Raw genomic sequence first — 14,011 nt, 5'->3', positions numbered from 1 at the left:
TAACCAAGGCAGAAGATAGAATTAGTAATCTAAAAGACAAACTGATAGAAAAGAAGGATCAGGAGGAGGCCTGGAACAAACAGTTTAGAAGCCATGAAAACAGAATTAGGGAAATAAATGATGCCATGAAACATTCCAACATCAGAATTATTGGGATCCCTGAGGGGGTGGAGAAAGAGAGATAACTAGAAGAAATAGCTGAACAAATTCTGGATGAAAATTTCCCTCATCTGGGGAATGGAACAAGTGTTCATGTCCTAGAGGCAGAAAGGATGCTTCCCAAGATCAAGGACTAGATAGACATCTAGACACTTAATTGTGAAATTGATGAATCATAATTTCAGACAAGAGGTCTTAAGGGCAGCTAGGGGGAAGAGATTCCTCACTTATAGAGGAAGGACCATTGAAATAATATTAGGCCTATCCACAGAAACCTGGCAAGAAAGAAAGGGCTGGGAAGGCATACTCAGGGCACTAAATGAGAAGAACATGCAGCCAAGAATACTTTATCCAGCAAGGCTGACATCCAAAATGGATGGAGAGATAAACAGCTTCCAAGACCAGAAAGGTTTAAAAGGGTATGTGATCACCATGCCCTATAAAAGAAGAAAGAACCCCAGAATGACATAGAACAAAAATTTAAAGAGACAATAAATAGAAACAAGGACTTCACAGGCAACATGTCAATAAAAACATCTTTCAATAATCACTCTCAATGTGAACGGCCTAAATGCTCCCACAAAATGGCACAGGGCTGCAGACTGGATAAAATGACAAGACCCATCCATATGTTGTCTATAAGAGACCCATTTGGAACCTAAAGATACATCCTGACTGAGAGTGAAGGTATGGAGAAGAATCTTTCATGCCAATGCCCATGGATCTCAAAAGAAAGGTGGGGGAGTGATTCTCATATCATGTAAATTAGATTTTAAACTAAAGACTGTTGTCAGAGATAAAGAAGGACACTACATCTTTCTTAAAGGGTCTATCCAACAAGAAGATCTAACAATTGTAAATATTTATGCCCCCAACACAGGAGCAGCCAACTACATAAGACAACTGTTAATTAAGATAAGAAGCCATATTGATATGAATACATTAATAGTAGGGGATCTTAACACACCATTCTCAGTAATAGAGAGATCATCCAAGCAGAAAATCGATAAATAAACAAGAGCATTGAATGACACATTGGACCAGATGGATCATAGATATATAAAGAACATTCCACACTAAAACAATACAATACACATTCTTTTTGAGTGCACATGGAACTTTGTCCAGAATAGACCACATACGGGGTCACAAATCAGAGCTCAACTGATACCAAAATATTCACAGATCACAATGCTTTGAAACTGGAACTGAACCACAAGAAAAAGTTTGGAAGGAATTCAAATACTTGGAAGCTAAAGACCAACCTGCTCAAGAATGTTTGGATCAATCAAGAAATCAAAGAAGAAATTAAACAATTCATGGAAACCAATGAGAATGAAGACACATCTGTCCAAAACCTATGGGATATGGCAAACGTGGTCCTAAGGGAGAAATACATAGTAATTCTAGCCTCACTCAAAAAAATTGAAAAGTCCCCAATGCACCAACTGTCTTGACACCTTAAAGAACTGGAAAATCAACAAGAAATTAAGTCAACCCCACACACAGGAAGGGAAATAATCAAGATTAGAGCAGAGACCAATGAGTTAGAAACTAGCAATACAGTAGAACACACCAATTAACATCCAATGCTTATATAATACTTACAATCATGCCAACCATTGCTGTATATGTTTTACAGACAATAAATCATTTAAGCCTTACAACAATTCTATGAACTTAATATTTTTGATGTCTCTGTTTTACAGATGAAGAGACTGATGGTGAGACAGGTCTAATAAATGTCCAAAGATGACCCTGAATGTATGTGAAACAGCTGCCTGGTTCCAGAGTCTACATCCTTTACCAGGCCAAGAGTTTGATACCAACTGGCAGTTCTACAGAAAAGACTCACCATTTCAGATAGTGAAAATGGCATAACAAAGGCATGGGGAAGATAAAACAAAAGAGCAAGTATTTAAACTGCTATAGAGCATTTTTATACCACCATATTTCAATATACAATTCATATTCCATCATGTAATTAACATGTGCTGGAAAAATCATGGCTCCAATCTATAGCCAAGGTCAGAGATATTCCACATCTGAGTAGGGTTGATTAGTAACAGCCTTAAATGTCATCTATTATTTATATTCTATACCTTAGGCTGTATTTCTCCATTTAACCAAATGAAAGTTTTGTGTCCTGTAATAAATAGTTTAGCTTGTTTTTTGTCTCTGTGAATGAATTCAGTCCAAGAAAATAAACTGAGCTAGACCAAAAAGTGAATAGCTATGAAAATGTAAAGTGCCATAACTAAAATATTGTATGGACCATTCATGATTTTTTTCTTATATCTCAAAATACATACATCTTTAAGGAAGGTCATAATTAATAAAATAGGAGTTTATAGATTTAATTAGAAAGTATTGTAGTATACATATTTTGAGAAAAATAACCTGTTTTATTACTTTAAATTTTAAGAGGAGACTTAGAAATATAAAACATATCAAAACTGGTTTTTTTTAATATCTTTCTGCCAAGTGACATGCTGAGTGTTATATATTTCTAGATTTAAAATTTAAAAGTAAGGGGGGTGCCTGGGTGGCTCAGTTGGTTAAGTGTCTGCCTTTGGCTCAGGTCATGATCCCAGGGTCCTATGATTGAGTCCCACATTGGGCTTCCTGCTTGTTGGGAAGACTGCTTCTCCTGCTCCCTCTGCCAGCTGTTCTGCCTACTTGTGTTCTCTATCTCTCTGTCAAATAAATAAATAAAATCTTTTTAAAAAATTAAAGACAAGGAAAATTATGGTCATTATTTATTTGTACTTAGATCATTTAAATTGTATCTACCTTCAAATTTTCCAGGAAAAAAAAAATTCCTCTTCCTACTTTCAATATGTTTATATTTTTAATCCTGGAATAAAAAGTCATGTTGAATAAAATAAAATCAAGTAAAACCAGTCAAGGAGTTTCTCCTTTTTATAAGTCTAGTACATAATATTTACCCTTATTGAGAATAGAATATGCAGATAGCCAAAAATGTCTTCAAAAATCAAATCATTATTTCTTATTATGGTTTATGGTAAATAAGGTCCCACTGTAAAATTTTAAAAAATAATGTAAAGGGGATCCTAAACCTCATACATTAAATGTAATTTGTTTCCATTCTTACCCGTATTCATATTCTTAACTGAGTAGCTTTCTAAAAAGAGGGTTTAATGAAACTGGAAGAGTATGACCAGTTGAACTCTCCATGCTTTGTTTTCCTCAGAAACCATAAAAGCCATATGAATTTTAATCCATTGTCTAACATTTTAACATATGCCATTAACATTAGTGTTCATTATCATAAGCAGGTTATATTCTCTTTCTATATTCATTTGAACAATTTAGTGTTTAGGGGATAAAGGAAATTCCAAACACAATTTAAAACCAACCAAAGGAATCCAAAGTATTAGATAGGAAATTTTTTTTCAGTTTAGATGTATAATACTGTATGGATTCAATAACCTGCCCTGTGCAATATAAAGGTTTCTATTAAATAGACACATTGAAATGCATACCAAATTTTTTTAATTTAATTTTTTTAAACATTTTTAAGTAATCTATCTACCTCATGTGGAGCTCAAGCTTACCACCCTGAGATTGTCACATGCTCTACAGATTGAGGCAGCCAGATTCCCATCCTTTTTTTTTTTTTTCTTTTATAGATTATTTATTTAAGTAATCTCTACACCCAGTGTGGAACTTGAACTCGCCATGCCAAAGTCAAGAGTTACATGCTTCTGGCTCTCAACTGAGTCACCCAGTTGCCCCAAAAGATACATCTGTTTTTTAAAAGAGAGAAATGTCACTCTGGCTGACTTTCCTAAAGCCATGTAACTTTCCTAAAATAGTTTATCTTAAAACAATTTAGTAATGATTTTGAATTTTAAAAATATTTTATTACCTTCACTATGCATTTTATATGTTGCTTTGGATTTATAACCATTTCAAAAAAGATGATCCATTTATTCACATTGTTGGAAATCCCTATTTTGGAGAAAGGGGAGGAGAGAAGAAAGAAAATTGTAGCAGGTTGACTCTAAGATGATTCCCAATGATCCCCTCTTCCTGATATTCATTCTCTTCTGCAGTCTCTTCCCTTTGAGATTTGGGCTGGCTTAGAAACTTCAAACCAATAGAATACAACAGACATAAGATGTTACTTCTGTGATTGTATTACAAGAGATTGCAACTCATCTTGCTAGTAGATTCTTTTGCTGTCTTTGATGAAGTAAATTAACCTGTTGAGGACACCCATGTGTAGGAAACTATGGTGGGCTCTAGCCAAAGACTCCTAGTCCTACAACCCAGAAGGAACCGATCCCTGCCAACAACAATGAAAGTGAGTTTAGAAATAGGTCATTTCTAGCTGAGTCGTTACATGAGACCTCAGTCCTGGCTGATACACTGATTGCACCCTTGTGAGAGATTGTGAAGCAAAGGGTAAGCTCAACCTTGCCCAGACAATTGACCCACAGAAACTGTAAGAAAATAAATATATGTTGGTTTTAAGCACTATGTTTGTAGTAACTTATAAGTAACAAAAAGATATATGTTTTTCTGATATATTAAAGGCCATAAAGAAAAATATTGAAATAAAAACACTCATATAATAAAATAATAAAATAAATACAACAAATTAGTTATAGATTGAAAAACAATTCCAGACTCAGGGAAAAATAAAAGTTTGCTATAAAATAAAACTTTATGCATCACACTTAGAAAATAACAGAGGTGCCTGGGTGGCTCAGTCATTAAGTGTCTGCCTTCAGCTCAGGTCACGATCCCAAGGTCCTGGCATTGAGTCCTGCATTGGCCTCCCTGCTCTGCAGAGAGCCAGCTTCTCCTTCTCCCACTCCCCATGCTTGAGTTCCTTCTCTCAATGTATCTCCTTCTGTCAAATAAATAAATAAAATCTTAAAGAAAAAAAAAAAAGAACTACACAGAATCTTCAATAAAAACGACACAAATTCTAAGAACTAACAAGCCATTTTAAATTAAAAAATGTTCAGTTTTAGCTTCACTACCTTTCTTATATACGAATCCAAGTTGTTCTATAGATCTATTAAAAATAAATAAATAAAGGTTTGCAAAAAATGAGAAACAAAACTGTGAACTTAATGTAGCTTACATTATAGAATTATGTGTTTTAACATGCTCATGCCTCAAAAAGCTTATTGAATTACTGTTCCCATGGAGAAACATCTATAAAAATATTTAGACCCCAAAGTTATATGGCAAATACAGAAAACCTTGTCCTATGTAGGGTTACTAAATTATCAAAACAAACTGAGAATTTTAATTTTATAATATTTATAAGTTATTTTTCACAATAGAACTAAAAATATTCATAACTCTTGGTAGTCCAATTTATGTCTGAGTAATACTTTAATCTTAAAATATTTACAAAATGTATATTTTTAAATTACATCAATTCAATGCATAGTGTATTCAAAGTGATTAAGTCCATGAAAAGATCCTATGGAAGAAGGAAGTAGGCAGGAAATTAAGAAAAAAAAAAAAAAAGTCTAACTGGAGAGATGGTTTAAGGAAGGAAAAATAACTAAAGGAAGACACAAGCCTAGGATGACATCAACATATGTCACCTAGCAAGAATGAAAAGAACAAAATAACAGAAACTTGATATCCAACAAGGTAGTTGGGAATGATAGTCATTCACTTCTGGTGTGAAGTAATATACAATCACTTAACAATTGGTTTATGAGTTATTGTTAAAAACCTTTCAATTTAAGTAAATCCGGAATCAATCAAAAAGGAAAAAGTTTTGAGCTACAAAAGCAATGAACAAATGAAAGAAAATGAGAAACTCGGGCCCAAAACTGAGCACTCCTTAGAGAAATCAGTCCAAAATTATGAATGTATTTAACACCCATGACAATTAATCTTAAAGATTAAATAGTATAGGAAGTTGACCAAAATGCTTAAATAATAAAATGTGTGTTGAATTTTGTGCACTATAATTTCCAGGTGATATTGATTAAAACTCACAAAACCATTTTTTCAAAAGATCATTTCTAAATATATATCATTTGCTAAATTATGTTTTTCATTACTTCAGAAATGAAAATACATTTCTATTAAAGAAAATTCTAAGTAGAAGAAGTTTGAGATTTTGGCTAAGATTTTAATATGACATTAACATTGAGATAAACCAAAGTATACTCTAGGTTGTAACAAAGTGGGAATCAATAAATCTATTGAAAAAATAGATTTATGTTTTTGTTTGTTTTTATTTTTTATAATTTGGCTTTCCATCTAGTTTGCCAAAGGCAGAAAGTGGCCTGGTGACACTGATCCAAGTATCTTATCTCCTTGGTAATAAATCACTTAATGACCATAACCACCTTCATTAATGAGTCAACATCACAATATCAGCTCTTGATATTGTCTAGTTGTAGAATCAGCAAGACAGATCATCAATCCAGTGACCAAAGTCAAAGGCAGAGGGAAACTTAACTGGACCACCAAGTGAGCTTTCCTATACGCATGCTGCTCAGTTTTCCATTCCAAATTTCTTAAGTATTGAATTCTGCTGGAAGAATTTGGGAAAGAGCAGACAAAGGACAAGCATTTTAATCTGATACTGAAGAATAAATAAGTTTTTATCAGTAGGATAGTGTATACAAAATGACAATTTTGAGAATAAATGAAATTTTGTGTAAACACATTTCCTGAATATCCTAAAGAGTTTGGATTTTTTTTTCTTTCAGATAATAGAATCTGTTAAATGATACCAAAATAATTCTTTGTTTAGCTTACTAAATTAAGATACCACTGCCCAGTATAGAACATGGATTGATAAACTGGAGTGGGGAGACACCATCACATAGGAAATAGCTATAAGCTAATAAAAAGTGAATGCCTGCACACAACTGTATAGTACAAGAACTGGAGTAAAGAAAGTTTAGATTTGAGAACTATTACTTATCTGGAATCAATGGATGCAGAGAATGCATGCCCTTATTTGGGATAGGAAGGATTTAAGGATATTCCAAAAAGTTTATGGCTTAAAAAGTATAGAGTGACAAAGTTAAGAAATACAAACAAATTGGGGTGGAAGAAAGAGGAAAAATAATCTATTTTGTGATGTCTATTTGAAGTCCTTGTGATATACATCATTAGATATGTCCAACAGAAAGTTAGGTACTTGCTTATGAAAATTTTAAATGACGTTTTAATTAGCAAAAAATGTTTATGATTATCAATATATTGTTCAAGGATTCTCAACACTGACCCTCATGTTAAAATTATTTGGGGAGTTTTTTTGTTTATTTGTTTGTTTTTTGAAGATTTTATTTATTTGACAGACAGAGATCACAAGTAGGCAGAGAGGCAGGCAGGGAGAGAGGAAGGGAAGCAGGCCCCCCACTGAGCACAGAGCCCGATGAGGGGCTTGATCCCAGGACCCTGGGATCATGACCAGAGCCAACGGCAGAGGCTTTAACCCACTGATCCACCCAGGTGCCCCTATTTGGGGAGTTTTAAAAATAAATTCAGTGAGGGATGGTGAACACTCAAGACTAATTAAATGAAAAACTTGTTAAAGTTAAGCCCTACAATGGTTACTTTTTTTTTTTAAGTTTTTATTTAGATTCCAGTTAGTTAATATACAGTATAATATTAGTTTCCGGTGTGCAACATAGTGTTCAACACTTCTATACAACACCAGGAGCTCATCACAACAACTGTACTCCTTAATCCCCATCATCTCTTTAATCCATCCTCCCCTCCACCTCACTCTGGTAATCATCAGTTTGTTCTCTATAGTTAAGAGTCTGTTTTTTGGTTTGCTTCTCTCTCTCTCTCTTTTTTCCCTTTTGCTTTCCTTTAAAAAGTACAATGGGTATTTTTAATAGGGTTTCCAGTATTTCTAATAGGTAGCTGGCACTGAGAACTACTAAGAGGAGCTAGTGGACAATATATAAATGGTTAACTCAGGAGCAGTGCTTCCTTAAATTGTTATTTGGTGAGTTAATGTGGCGTTGTGGGAAGCACTATGAATTTCAAACCAGAGAAACTTTTGAAGCTTAGTTATGTAACACTAGCTGTGTCATATAGAGTAAACCAGTCAGGTGTGTATATCCAAAATCAAACTCTTACTTCACAAGTTTATTTTGAGAATGAGATATTTAAAACTATTTAAAAAATATATACATCTATATATTTAATTCTTATATTCATATTATGTAAATATATTCATATATTTATGTAATATTAAGTAGACACATATTCTAACTAGTTTCAAAATATGTATATGTATGTACATGCATTTGAGATATATTTACAATATGTATATCTTAGAAAATGAAACAATTTATACATATTATAGTATTACAGCAATTTGTTTTCAGAAATATGTTCCTGTGGATGAACATATTTTCTATTTTCAATACATAGATATCACTTGACTGCAAATTTTCAATGTAAATTTGGTCCTTGCAAGAAAATTTCAGATGAAGTATTATACAAGAACAACTAAAAGCAGGGAAGAAAGAGAAAAAATTATAGTGATCAAAGACTGAGTTAAGCATGGTGCAAAACATGGCATAATGATAGAGATTATGGAGACAGGCAAGTTTATATAATAATGTGATGCACACTATACAAAATTTGCAATAAATACTAAGACAAGAAAATGCAAAGATGAAATAAAGGAGATGAAATTATGAAAATCTACTCAGGTAGAATGTAGGGGTGATTATTACAACACCTTCAAGGTTACCTTCATTCCTGGAAAATAATGGGCCAGCCATTATTTTAGCATATCCACAACTCACACTACATACTTAATTTCTACATTTTGCTTCCTTTTTGTTGCTTTGACTTTCTGTCTTCAAGGAGTTTTGTAAGAGAAATAATGAACTTGTAGTAGAGAAACAGTCATATGGAGTTTGACTAATTTCAGTCTGTATTGTGACCATGAAGACTGAGGCTCAATTTCCTCAACAGTAGAGTATAGTACTGTTTTGTTGCTCAGTTATTGTAAAAATTTCAAAAAGATAATGTGTCCTATCCTAGGACACATTATCCCAGGCCCTATAACATAGTACAGATTTAATTTTTTCAACAAATATACATTGTTTACTGTGTCTTGGGTGTTATGATAGCCACAAGTGATATTGTGGCAAATAAAGAGAGATACAGGTCCTGCTAGAATTCTAGGAATTTATAATCTTTCTGGGGAAAGAGACAATTGAACAAGCAGTGATTTTATAGAGGTTAGTGACATGATAGGCAAATACAGGGTACCACAGAAGAACATAATTTATTACTAACACACAGCATGCATTTCCAGGCACTGTTTGAAGGGCATATTGTGCCTTAAATAGTGTAATCCTCAGAGGGATGAAAAACAAAACAAAACAAAACAAAAAAACAAAACAAAACAAAAACAAACGGGAGGTACATAATCATTTCCATCTGAGGATGGGAAAATGAGATACAGAGATGTTAAATAACTTGCACAAAGTGGCATAACTTAAATTGCAGAGTTGGAGTTAAGGGTAGTTTGTACTCTTAATCTCTTAATCTGCCTTTCCAATGATGAAATGGCTAATTTACATCACGAAGGAACTTCCTGTGGAAGTAAAATACTGAAGATAGGTTGTATCTAGGCAAGCAAAAAGGAAAGAGGTGGTGTAGGATTCACTCAGAAAATCCATGAAAGTAAAAATTGACTTTATTTCTAACAACATTATGTTTGAAAATTTAGGATATGCTGAAAGCTTATATCATCTGATTGGGTTTAGAAGACCCCATATTATATTCTGGAAGCAAACGGATATTTTACAGAGGGATGAAATATCATTGTGAATTATTATGTTACTTTTTATTGCAGCTTGATGATGTTATCTTTTTCCTTTTTTTTTTTTTTACATTTTTGTTTCTGTAAATATAAAATGCTCTTCTTCTTATAGTTCCAAAATATATATCTGAGGAGTTTGTAAAAAGAGAATGAGAGCTTTCTGTGATTTCAGTATGCCTCATCTTGAGAGTATGGATAGCTGTCAGTTTGAACCCAGACTTGAATGTGTCAATGAAAGCTCTTTCTGCAATACCAACAGTTCTTGACGCATGGAAACATAGAGCAACAAATTAGATCCACCCAGCCTTTTATTTATTTTAAATTCTTCCATGTTCTATATTCATAAAAGTTTCTTAAAATGTTCAGCAGTAACCCTAATTTAGATCATTTTAATGATAAAACAAACTTTAATACCTTGATTTTCTATTTATATTTCAATTTTTAATTACAAATTTAAGCACAGGGGCACCTGGTTAGCTCAATCAGTAGAGCATTGGATTCATGACCTCAGTGTTGTAAATTCAAGTCCCACATCAGCATGGAACCTAATTTAAACAAAAACAAATCCAGACAAGTAATAATAATAAAAAAAAATTCCAAGACTACAGTTACACACAGTGGATCTTCTTCAGATTTTTATCTATAATTTGAACTTTTTAAAAAATAAATCAATTTTGGTGCCTCCTATGGGCAAAGACCTGAAGTGAGCGTTATTTGTGGTTGACAGAAATAAGATATATACCCTCAAATATGTATTATACAAAGTGGCAAATGAGAGTACTTTTTAAATTTTCTACATGGAAAATAAACCAATAGACCGGAAGAATAAGACTATGAAATAAATTGAAGACTTATTGTCTTTTCATTCTTTCAACTCTAACAGAATAAATATATAAAGGGATTTGGATGGGTGTACTTAAGAGGTCAAATGAACAATCACATTAAAAAGAGCAGAAATGGTGTTTTGATTGAGGTGAGGAAAAGAAAAAGCACAAGTATAAAATTACAGACAAATATTTGAATTTTGAGACCTAATTGAGGCCTCCAACTTTTTAATTTCCTTAAAGTGGGATCCAGGGTGGTCAGAATGGCTGGGTGCTTGGATGAAGAATTTGGAAAAATTTGTGTGAAGAGAATAAATTGAAAAAAGAAATAAATAAAATAATTGCTCACAATTAATTAATTTTAAACTTTATAAGGTTCATGTAAATAGCTTGGTATTAATTGGGAGAAAGCCAAAGAATAAATAAGTAAAAGATAAGCAAAATCAATTTTGAATTTCACATGTCTCTTCCATCCATTTGTCCAAGTTATCACAAATAAATGGCTGTGAGATTCATAAAAGTTTTTTTAAGTATCAATAAAATATTTATATGAAATTGTTTCTCACATAAACATTCAATTCGACCTCTTCAAAATCTCCACTAAAAATATTTATGAAAATACAAGATGAAAACTCATACTTTCACATAAAGTAAAATTAACATACAACCCAGAAGATATAAAGAATGTAGCTGGAAAGAAGGTAAGCAACCATCCATCATATAAACCAGTAATTATGACTGCTTTGAGGAAGCTGACATTCACAGTGTCGACTTAGAGATAATTTTGGGGGGGGGGGTAGAGGGAGGAGGATTTAGGGGCAATTCATTACATTCTGTAATTGGACTTAAGTTCTCATAAAGAATATTTTTAGTTGAGAAAGGCGGTATGGGCTCTAGTGCATAGTTTATATTGGGCATTGTAGTTATGAATACATTCCATTGGTTCAGATAATGAGGAGAGGAGATCCCACCTAAGTATAGCAAGGACTTACAGGATGGATACATGGATGCTTATCAGACACTAATCATTATGTATAGTATTTTTTTTATCAGTGTTTCTGAGAAGGGAGTTTACTGAATATGAATACTAAGGATGGCTAAAGGAAATCCACTCTTTACATTTCTCTATCTACAACTGAATATATAGAGAGAATACCTCATAAAAATGCAAAGAAAATAATAATAATAAAATGATCATTAAAAATATCTCAACAATATCTTGAAGACTCAAGGGGTAAATAAAGATTGGAAATGTATTTATAACACAAATTAAAAGGAAATTTTAGAAATATTTCATTTTCCATCCTCAATACAATGTAGAAATGCATGGTGATTTTATTTTATTTTATTTTTTTAAAGATTTTATTTATTTATTTATTTGACAGATCACAAGTAGGCAGAGAGGCGAGCAGAGAGAGAGGAGGAAGAAGACTCCCCACTGAGCAGAGAGCCCGATGCAGGGCTCCATCCCAGGACCCTGGGATCATGACCTGAGCCAAAGGCAGAGGCTTTAACCCACTGAGCCACCCAGGCGCCCCTGCATGGTGATTTTAAAATGTGAACAAAACTAGTTCCTTTTACTGAGTACATCACATCTGGCTATCAAGGAAAAAATTACAAGACATATTAAAGTCAAAACAACATAGTAACAAATAGATGATAGACAGATTAAATAGATGGATAGATAGATAGATGATAGATAATAGATAGATAAAATGTGTGCAAAAAGTGAAGAAAATTGTCTAGAAGTAACTCAAAATACAATGAGATTAAAGCCATCAGTGTGAGTTAAATGTAAAAGAAGAGATAATGAGACATTTTGAGGAGAATAAGAAAGAAAGATCAACATTTAAATATACATTTATGTATATTTTAATATTTAAGAACAGATTATTTAAGAATGAAAGAATATTCATCATAAGCATTACAAATGAAAAGATAAGAGAGACTGTCCAACATTGCAGAACAAATACAGTATTTTAAATAAGAAAACAAAAACTTGATGGTAAATACAGAAGAAATGGAATTGAAATAAATACTAAGAATTTTAAAAATGGGCTAGGAAAAACACAGTGAACATTTTCCTTTGATGAACTACCTATAGAAAATCATTCAAGTTAAAAAAAATTGAGAAAATATTATAGTGCAAAGTAGCTAAGAAAACTCAATAATTTTAATTACATTCTCTCAGTGATATTGTTTAGAATTGCCAGTTCATAGTGATTAAAAATGCATATCATATTATTTTTGTCTTACTACTGTTTTTAAATAGTCTACAATAGTGCAGTCTATTTTTGCCTTTGCCCAAAATGTACCACTCATACTGGTCATGTCCTTAGAATGTGACTAGAAAGACGTCTAAAATCTGTAAAATGTAAAATAATGTTAAAATACCTGAGCAGATGGGAATATATATATTTTGCTTATGGATAAGATAATACTACAAAAATATCAATTATCTATAAGTTAACAGATAAATTCAGTGCAAGGCCAATTACAATTTTTGGCAAAATGTTTGAAGAACTTGATATATTAATCCTAAAATCACATGAAAGAAAAAAAAAAAAAACCATGAGCATCTACATTATTTTTTTAAAAAGAAGAATAAAATTGTGATGAGATTGTAGGGCTTACCTTATCAATAAGCAAATTTGTAACAAAGCAAAAATAACTTAAAAAATTGAAAAGACAGTTTTGGAGCAAAAGCAAAGAAATCAATGACATTGAAGGGAGAACAAACTATAAACAGTACACATAAGAAAATAACTTGAACAAGGATCAAACATTAATGATAATGTTGTATCACAAATTAAATAAGATATTGTTTAGAGGACATTACTTATAAAACTAGTACTTCAGGAGAAGCATAAAATTGGGTCCTAATCTTCCACAATGTATAAAGGAAAACTCCAAATGGATTAAAGGGTGAATATAAATGAATTAAATACTAAATTATAAATTAAATTATACTAAATTATAAAGAAAAAAATTAAGAAATATAAGAGAAAATTTTATCACATTTTTATAGATAAAAATTACTCTGCAAGATCTGAAAATCACAAATACAGGGCCGAAATTATTTTGATATAATTGTATCAAAATTGAAGCTTTATGTTCAATTAAAATTACTTTAATTTGCTTACTCAAATGTGTGTGTATCCTAGTAACTGCCTCCTGAGTGAAGAGTAGAGAGAAAATCTTATATAGGTCCATA

Source organism: Martes martes (assembly GCF_963455335.1).
Source record: "Martes martes genome assembly, chromosome: 10".
In the NCBI taxonomy this organism is placed as follows: Eukaryota; Metazoa; Chordata; class Mammalia; order Carnivora; family Mustelidae; genus Martes; species Martes martes.
The sequence above is the reverse complement of the archived record's forward strand: the minus strand, read 5'-3'. Positions refer to the sequence as shown.